General features: G+C 44.1%; 1 long non-coding RNA gene across 3 annotated transcripts in view; it reads left to right on the plus strand.

The window, feature by feature from the left end:
* Nucleotides 1–8,818, plus strand: part of LOC102503003 (uncharacterized) — an 89,973-nt gene extending 81,155 nt beyond the window's left edge. For 2 of the 3 annotated variants that reach the window (XR_003550702.1, XR_003550704.1), the window contains exons 2-3: nt 4,539–4,730; nt 5,943–6,020. This is a non-coding gene — a long non-coding RNA (uncharacterized LOC102503003). Of the gene's footprint in view, nt 1–4,538; nt 4,731–5,942; nt 6,021–8,642 lie in introns of those variants that run through there. The other variant, XR_003550703.1, reaches the window with a different exon arrangement.
* The last annotated feature ends 636 nt before the right edge of the window (nt 8,819–9,454 follow it).

Here is a 9,454-nt window from a genome sequence, read left to right on the forward strand (position 1 = left end):
TTAAACTTTCTTTTCTATCTACTTCATTCGTGGTTGCGGTTTCATTTTGCGCCTAGGGACAGATCTCTAATTTTAGTGATCTGGACCCAAAGAACCAAGGATTTCACAATGCAACTCAACACTTTTCCATCTGTTAACAGATACTAGATACAGAGTTGGAGGAGAGTGGGCAATGGGAGGTGGGAGGGAGGGACTCAAGGGGAAAAAAGGCAAAACATTTAATGGACACAAAAACGGGAAATGATTTGTTTATGATAATGTATATGGTAAGGTCTTTGACTAGACTGATATGCAGTGTATTCATGCTAGGAAGATTCATTTTGTATGCTGTGGAGATGTATAGTGATTAAATGTAAAACAAAACAAATCAATAAACAAACAAAACCAAAAGCTTCCCAGTGAGGGCCAGCAGGTGGGGTGGAGTTTAAGGCATTGGATCCCACATGGCTGACTACACAGTTCGAGTCCCAGACTTGGTGGCTTGGAGATCGTGCCAGGCACGTGTGTGTGTGTGTGCCCAAAATCCTGAGAGGAGACTGGAGGAGAAGGGATTGTGTTGTGGTCCTCCTCCTTGGGGGGATGATTTCTCACTTTCTTTCTCTCTTTGTCGCTGTCTCTCTGTGTTTGTCTCTCCTACTGTCTGGTGAATGTATGTGTTCTATGGAAAAAACCTAACAAACAAAGAACTCCTCCCCCTAAACAACAGCAATAAAATAAAACAAAAAAAGCTCCTTTGTTATTTGATTGTATAACTGAAACTGGAAACCTCTAACTTGGGCTGTGACTTCTCTCTCTAAAAGACATTCACTAAAACAGGTAATTTATGATGGTAGAAATTTCTTCCTGGGACAATAGTGGAATGGAAGGTGGGGTGCGTATTGCTGAGACTAGAGGCTGCCTTTACCTTCCATTAAATCAGACATTGGCCCAGGCAGCAAAGCTGGGTGGGAAGTAGAAGGCTTGAGCTTCATGGGGAGAGGGAAGTGAGCACCCACACTGTCCTCCTGGGTCTTCATTACCATCATTTTCCCTGTCCATAGCCCATGAGCAGAGGAATTCTCAACACCTGTGATGCTTACCTGGCTCTTGGCACCCAGGAGCTCCTGGGAATAAGGAGGCAGTGGTGTTGACCCGCAGGTACCTAACATCACTGTAGCCTAGCTCTAAATGGGGAGAAAAAAATGGAACCTTCACTATGCCGACAACTCCATCAGTAAACAAAGACTGGCTCTGGAGTGAGGCCCATTAGAGAATACTAAGTGCTGTTCTTTTCTCCACAGTTTTTCTTTAAAGGTGGGATGTATGCAGCAATGCTTTCAGGTAGCTGTCTGTGAAAGAGGAAACCTAATACCTTAATGGCAGGGTGGGGCCTTTGGGAGTGATTAAGTGATTAGGGTAGGGTCCTTAAAATCAACTCTTTGGGTTTATGAGGAGAGGAAATGAGACCAGCACACACACACACACACACACACACACACACACACACACACACACACGGGTCCTGTGAACACACAGTGATGCCCTGCATGACCTTGGGACTCCAACAGGAAAACCCTCACCAAATATGTCCTCTTACACTTGGACCTCCAAACTATGAGCTGAATAAACTTTTATTCTTTTAGATTGCCCAGGCTCAGGTATTACCAATTCTGTTATTAGCAATGGAATGGACTAGAGCAGTAACCGAAATCTCAGAAGCAAACGGAGGCTCCAGAAGTCATTTCTAGAGGCACCTAGTACTTACCTGGAGGACAGAGGAGGTACCACAGGGCTGCTCTCCTGGGCTCTGCCCACTCAGATGTAGGCAGGTGTAGACATATGACACTGATGGACAGTGTCAACCTTGGTGAGGAGGCAGGGCTGGAACCCAGGCCTTGGGACCTGCCACAGCCTGTGTGGACATGACCAGTGAGGCTCACTAAGTGCAAATAACCCTGTGCTCCACTGGCTCTGCTGGCTCCTGTGGTGGAGTCCAAATTGCTCAAGCTGAAAGCTCAAAGCAAAACTCACCACCATGAGGCTGTGGGTATCTTTCCTGCTGGTCGCTCTGGCCCTTTGCTGCTACGAGGGTGCGTATCATCTGTCATCAGTCCAGCATAAGCTCTGGTAAAGGCCCTTTCTGGAATACTAGGAAATCTACTTGGGTGGGGTGTGGTCAGAAAAGGCCAAAATTCCACACCTTTTCCTGTGTTTGCGAAGTTGTTCCTTAAAAAGCTCTGGGCTTATTTAATCAATTTCCCTATATCTAGGGACTTTTATAAAGAATTATTACAGGCATATGTTAGGGGTTGTTCTGCTTGCAGTATCGCTCCTTGACACCTGTGTTTCAGCTACAGCAGGATGTAATGGGAGGCCTGGCTGTGAACCTGGGCTCTGCCTCTTATCAGCCCTTTACCTGGACAAAATGCTTAACTCTCCAAGCCTCCTCTGATCACTGGTGCTTGCAGCTAACACAGAGAGGGGCTCCGAGAGTGAATCGAGATAACTTATGTCAAGAATCTATCTCTAGATACCAGCAGATATCTAACAATTCTCAGACACTCTCCTCTCCAGAGCCTTTCAGGGCAAATCGAGCCCAAAGCTTCATGTAAATTCATTCTCATAAAATGCTACAGCTGGAAGGGTCTTTGGAAAGCTCTGAGTTCGAGAAGATCTAGTAGTCTCTGAATCTCTGAATGAGAATGTGCAAATGGGCTCTGAGAATAGGCAGCCCTCAGAGAGTAGCTCTGGGAGTACTGCAAGCTTTCTGGGATCCACCAGTAAGTTCAGCACAACTAGTATAATTGCTAGAGCAACAATTTCTTTTTTTTTTTTCTTTTTAAGAAGTTTTTACCTTAGGGTGCATGCGCTCATGAGAGAGAGAGAGAGAGAGAGAGAGAGAGAGTGAGAAATCACCCCCCAGAGGGGATGGTGATGTTGCAATCCCTTTCTTTCTTTCTTTCTTTCTTTCTTTCTTTCTTTCTTTCTTTCTTTCTTTCTTTCTTTTCTTTCTTTCTTTTTTAATAGACCACAGATTAGTTTATTTTTAACACCCATCATGCCATGAATTCATAGGGAATAGGTTCCAGTAGCTCAGGCTCCTTTCCATTGGTTCTCACAAAGTGTGCTTCTCTGGGTGGGGCAGGTTGGCGCTTCAGTTGAACCCAGGTACCTTTCTCTTTGGCTTCTTTCTTTTTCTGGTCATTTTCCTTCACAAGTTTTAGGAAGCTATCTCTGCTCTTGAATGTTTAATATGCTTAATACGCACATTCATTCTCTTGGCAAGAATCTTGCCCTTAACTTGTTTGTTCACAACAATGCCAACAGCATGCTGGGTAACATTGTAGACTCTTCCAGTTTTGCCATGGTAACATTTGTGGGGCATCCTTTTTGCCTTTGTGTTCATCATTTTGGTTAATTCCTGGAAGATGGCGGTTCCGGTCAAAAGGAAGACCAATCCCTTCTCTTTCATTCTCCTGCATCTTGGGCATGCATGCACACACCCGGAGTGATTTTCAAGTCACCGAGTCCAGTACTCGAATTGCAGTCCGCTATGTAGGAGTCCAGCAATGTAACTGCTACGCCATCTGCTGATCCCAGTTTCTTTCTTTCTTCTTTTTTTCCCTGAAGTTAATTGCAGCTGACCCTATCAGCAATATTTTGCATATGTTTTTGTTTCCTCTTACTTTCTGAACCTCCTCCCTTTTCTGTGTGTTGCCTCTGATCCTGCCCTCTCCAAATTCTTCTCATAGTTTGATTTTTGTCTCAGAAAGGTCATGGTGGAGCCTGGTAGGACACGTCCTGGGTGCCAGGTGGTTATAAAAGCCTTGGGGAAGTGGAGAACCCAGACTAAGAAAAGTGGTTACTCTGAGTCTCACCAGAGTCGCCAGTGGGGGCAGGACGAGCCACAGTTCCCTCCTCACGGCCTTTCTACGATTTCTGGATATCACTGCAGAATAAAGTTCTGATCCTTTTTGTGAATAAATTCAGATGTGTTGAAACTGATTAGACTTTAAAAATATGTTCTGTCCAATTACATGGTACAATCCTAATTCCTCCAATTTAGTACCAAAATGCCACCTTTCAATGTTTTAATAATTTTACTTATTTTTCTCCAGGTTTATTGTCCCTTCTCTGGTCTCTAGAAAGATTCTAATGCTACCATTCATGGGGACATTTGGATAACTAAATTTTCCTCTTCCCCAATATCCAAAACAAACAAAATGTTTTATTAACAGATCAGACTTATTCCAAATCTAAGGAAATGGATTTCAGCAAGCCTGGGGAATTTTGGAAAGGAGTGGAGTATACTTCAAGAAATAACCAAATCAGCCGTCAGGAAAGCTCCATCCATGCCTTGCTCTGCAGCTTGCTGTGTGATTTTGAGGAAATGCACCTTCAGGGATTATTCACTGTCATCGGCTCAGTCATGAAATGGAAGCACCAACTTTCTAGGGGTTTCCTCTACTTCTACCATTAGGGAGCCTTGGGGAAAGCTTTCTTATGTATGCTTTCTTATGTAACTTCTATTTCTTTTTTCTTTTTCTTTTTTGGTCCAGCCAATTCAGAGATCTGTTCATCTCTTGCCTCTGTATTTGCATCCTTCTTCATCCGGAGTGGACCTGACTTCAAGCAGGACCTGACTTCTCCCATTTAATGTACGCCAGCAAGCTGTTGAGGCATACTTGGAAGTGAAGAACTGCTCAGATGAGATGTCCTTAAAGAACAGACTAATAATGCAACAAATGACGGTAATTTCTTTCTCTTTATTGCATAGAGGGTCTTACTAGCTGTACAGTCCAGGGTGAGGTTAGGGGACTGCTCTATGGGTGGGGCACCTGTCTTGTGTGCACCCTTCTTGATAGGGTGACCTGAGCCACAGTCTGATGCTACCAAGACATCTGCTGAATTGAACTGAGCAGCTCATGGCATCGTAGGCACATTCGTCTTCTTGGGTCATCTTCCTGGCTGATCTTCCTGGCTGTCATGTCTCCCACGGAGTCCAAAGAGAGAAGATAGATAGGGTCTCACATGGGGATGTTGAAGGGCAAGCTCTTTTGCCTTGCTTCCTGAGAGCTTTGCTTATGGTAAGATCCAGTTACCCAGGGGACAAAAGCACTGTGGATTGTTGGGTGTGTTGAACAAGAAGATGGAGAAGACTGGAGCTGGCTTCTGTCAGATGTAGCCGTGGTGGCTGGGGGTCTCTGGCAGCCTCTGAAGAACCAGGGACCACTCCCAGCTTCTTCTGCCCCACTTCCCCTCCTTACTTACAACTCACTTCTTAGTGTGCTTAGTGGGTACAGACCTGTGCTGCTTTCTCTCGTGCAGTGCATGGAGACCTTGAATACCTGTATTATGTCTTTATGGGGAAACCAGATGATTAAAGGGGCCTCTCAGCTTGTCTCCCCATGGATTTAAGCATGAGGTTTAGCTGCAGATGCCCAAAGAAGTAGGAATCTAGAGCTAAGAAGGACTCAGGTTGAGAGCTTGAAGTCCCACCCTGAGGGTTTGGGCACCTCCTGAGATCTTAGTTTCCCAAAGTCCCCTCTCAGCCCTGTCCCAGTCTCCCTGTGTGCCTCATTGGACAGGAAAGCAGAGTCCAGTGTCCTGGGACATCAGTGAACATAACTCTGGACTGCCCCATCCTGTTCTTCACCCTCTCTCTTGCGTTAGAATCCTGACCCACACACTTGGGCCATCTCAGGGTTTACTTGCCTGACTTGGGAAAGGCTTCCCTAATGCGTATGGCATGTGGCAACACACCACATCAATGTACATGCTTCCCCCACCACTGCCTTCGCTCGACACACACACTGGGTTTCCGCTTCTGTCCTTCCAAAAACCTTTTGTTGTCAGAATTCCCATTGGCGTCTCGGTTGTGTTAATGTGTCATCTCCTGGAGCACCATGACTGGCCTCACCGTTTTTTTTTTTTTTTTTTTAATCTTTCTTTTTCTATTGCAGTGGAAAATATGCTTGAAATGTGACCTTGAGATAAAAAACTAGCTTAATTCTGTTCCACTGTCTTCATGATGCCCTGACCTTCACTGCAAAATGTAAAGTTTTCAAGTTCTTACTTTAATAAATTTCTTGTCTTGCATTTCTTTCCTTGTTTTTATTCAACAATCTCAGGCAACGGATGACAGTGGTTTTTGTCATGAAGAGGTCTTTTGATCTTGTCACGGCACCTTCCAGAGACCCCATATTTTGTGTCAATGGTGGCCTAAGGCTCAGGGATCATGAAAGAAAATGTTTGCTCAGGAATTATCCTTTATTATGTCACAGATTCCCCATTGAAGCAGACATGAGAGAAAAGGATGGTAAAGAGTGAAAACCAATGAAAATGTTCCTTAAGTTATTATTATTATTATTATTTTTACCACACTCTCAGCGAGCTCATCAGTGTCTATTCCACTTACCAAATTAAACTTGTTTCCCTGGCCTGCAGGAACTAGAATGCCGCTATGTTTCGTGCGGCCGTTAATCAGTTTGCTCTCCCTCCTGTCCCTCCTCGCATCTAAGAGTCCTCTGCTTTCCCTTCCGGCTGCCTCCAAAGTCTCAGCTGGTTGAGTGTCCTTCCTTCCACGCCCGCAGCCATCATCATTGTCTAGTCCATGTCTTTCCTGGCTCAGAACAATGTCTCTTACTTGGCCCCTGGGTCTTTGCCATAAGCTTCCTACAATGTGTCCTTTCAATTAGTGCCAATGTAAATCTATTAAATCAGAATGTGGCCCTGTTACTCTTTCCAATTACCTTCAAAGACTAGAGGACCTGTGTCCCTAAGTGTTTCAAGTAAGAGAGCTTATATTAATCCTGTAATCACACTCATGTGATAATAATTTTTAATATATTAAGAAAAAATTATGTTTATTCATAATGGCAAGTATGTGCATGAGAGAGAGAGAGAGAGAGAATGAGAGAGAGATCAAATGAGAGAGAAGCAGCCTTTACAGGGTCTTGTCATGCTGTGATTCCCCCTCCCACAGGCCTCTAGTATGTCAAGGTTTTGGGCACACTCACAGGCTCAGTGTGTATTCAGGCTGACTCAGAGATCCAAGTCTGGGGTTAGCTACTGCAAGGTCTCACTGATCCAGGGAGCAGTACACAATGACTCCAAGTGAGTACTGGGAGGTCTAACTCCCCAGAGAGAACAAAAAGTCACAAAATGTTTCATGTATGCTTATCTCACTGTGCCTAACTTCCCTGGATATCAGTCATGCATAGTCTCCCAGAATAGCTTGATTACCCTATGAAAGGAGCCCTCTCTTTCCTAGTGGATGGGCTACAGATTTTCAGGTCTCAGAGCACCCCCACCCCCACCCCCCAGATGCTATTTTTCTCAATATACTTTCTTTTTTCTCCTGGGATGATTGTCTCCTGAGTCTACTCTGAACTGTGACACATTCCATGTCATGACCATGTATTGGAACTTCACACTCACCTCCATAAATATGTATGATTATTATTTGTCAGTGGAAATAAAACAAAATTTTAAAAAAGATACATAAGGCTAAATAAATACTAGCAAGAACAATGCTTTGCTGAGCTGTGCATTCTCCAAAAAAAGGGCTTTGTGGAGGAGTTGATGGCTGGCTGAGTAGGGCCCTAAGGACCCAAATGAAGAGGATGACAAAAAGGTGGAAGTAAGGCTCTCCTGGTGGGCAAAGCAGCCTGGGAAGCACATGGATGTGAGACTGAATCTAGTCCATTGGAGGACAAAGGTGCCTGTACTTCTGTTGTCACCTTGCCATGCTTGGGGCTGTATTTACCTTTGGCCCTAGAGAGGGTCATGGCTGAATATTTCTTTTTTTGTAGACATCTGTCTTGAGCACTGTAGGCTGTTTAATTCCTTTTCTCTACTACTTGGTGTCAATAGCACACCCACCCACATCCAGTTGGGATGACCAAAAAATATCTGACTTTGACAGATGTTCCCAGGGTCTGAGGGCAGGGCAAAATGACCCCTCCCAAGAATCATTGCTCCGGCTGTGGGGATAACTCATACACGGTCCCCCATATATCACTTATAACACCCTATGGACTAGAGGCTCACAACCGTGGGCTGATGACACTTAAACCATCAAAGCGAAGGGAAAATTTGCATCTTGCTGGCAAAGACATTGGTGTAAATATACAGTGAGCTAACTCAAACTGTCCCATGTGTACAGACAATAATATTTTTAACAACATATTTTGGGTAAATGGAGAGTTGTGTAATTTCAGGGTTTTGGTGAAGGAGCCAAAGAGAATTTGCCAGGGGCTGACATCTCACTTTGTCTCTACTTCCAAATCTGGGTCCTGATCCTATCTCATCAGGTTGATCCTGGTTGGATTCTATCATGGTAACAGTTGTTTCTGGGTGAAAGAAACATCGAAGTGACCCAGGCCCTGGCTTGCAGGTCTCCAGTTACCTCCTAACTTCATCTACCTTGTTCCCTGAATCCAAGTTCTTAATCCAAGAATGTCCAAATGATGGTGTTATTGCACAGGATATGAGGTTAATGTCTGATCCCTACTTTTACTAAAACTTTAATTTTAAATTAACTAATGTTTATAAGTAGAGCTAGTAATAAAACACATAATATAATAAATACACTCTGTGGAAGAAAAAAATCTGCTATTGAAAATCAATTTCGCTTTCTTTCCACAATGGCTCCCGCAAAGAAGGGTGGCGAGAAGAAGGGCCATTCTGCCATCACCGAGGTGGTGACCCAGGAATACACCATCAACATTCACAAGCACATCCATGGTGCGAGCTTCAAGAAACATGCCCCTCGGGCACTAAAAGAAATCAGGAAATTTGCCATGAAGGAGATGGGGGCTCCAGATGTGTGCATTGATACCAGGCTCAACAAAGCTGTCTGGGCCAAAGGAATAAGGAACGTCCCATATTGAATCCGTGTGTGGTTGTCCAGAAAATGAAACGAGGATGAAGATTCACCCAACAAGCTCTACACTCTGGTGACCTATGTACCTGTTACCACTTCCAAAAATCTACAGTCAATGTGGATGAGAACTAACTGCTGATTTCAAATAAAATAATAAAGTTATAAAACCAAAAAAAAAAGAAAATCAATTTCACCCTAATTAATTAAACACCTACTATGTGACTGTTAAATAAAGGAATAAGGACTACAGTCCTTTTTTTTCTTTTTTTGAGATGTTTTTGCTATAGGGCCTGTGCACTCACCAGAAAAAGAGAGACAGAGAGACAGAAAGTGAGAAATCATCCCCCAGGGGGGATGGCCATGCTGCAATCTCTTCTCCTCCATTCTCTTCTTAGGATCTTGGGCATGCACACACTCGTACCTGGCGTGAGTTTAAGCCACTGGGTCCGGGACGCAAACCGCAGTTGACTACATAGGAGTTCAGTGACATAGCCATTACACTAACTGCTGGTCCCAAGGACTACAGTCCTTAAGGAGCATATATAGAGTGGAATAGGTCCGGTATTCAGTGTATTGGAAATGTCAGGA

The sequence above is a fragment of the Tupaia chinensis genome, unplaced genomic scaffold (assembly GCF_000334495.1).
Source record: "Tupaia chinensis unplaced genomic scaffold, TupChi_1.0 Scaffold000502_1, whole genome shotgun sequence".
Taxonomy (NCBI): domain Eukaryota; kingdom Metazoa; phylum Chordata; class Mammalia; order Scandentia; family Tupaiidae; genus Tupaia; species Tupaia belangeri.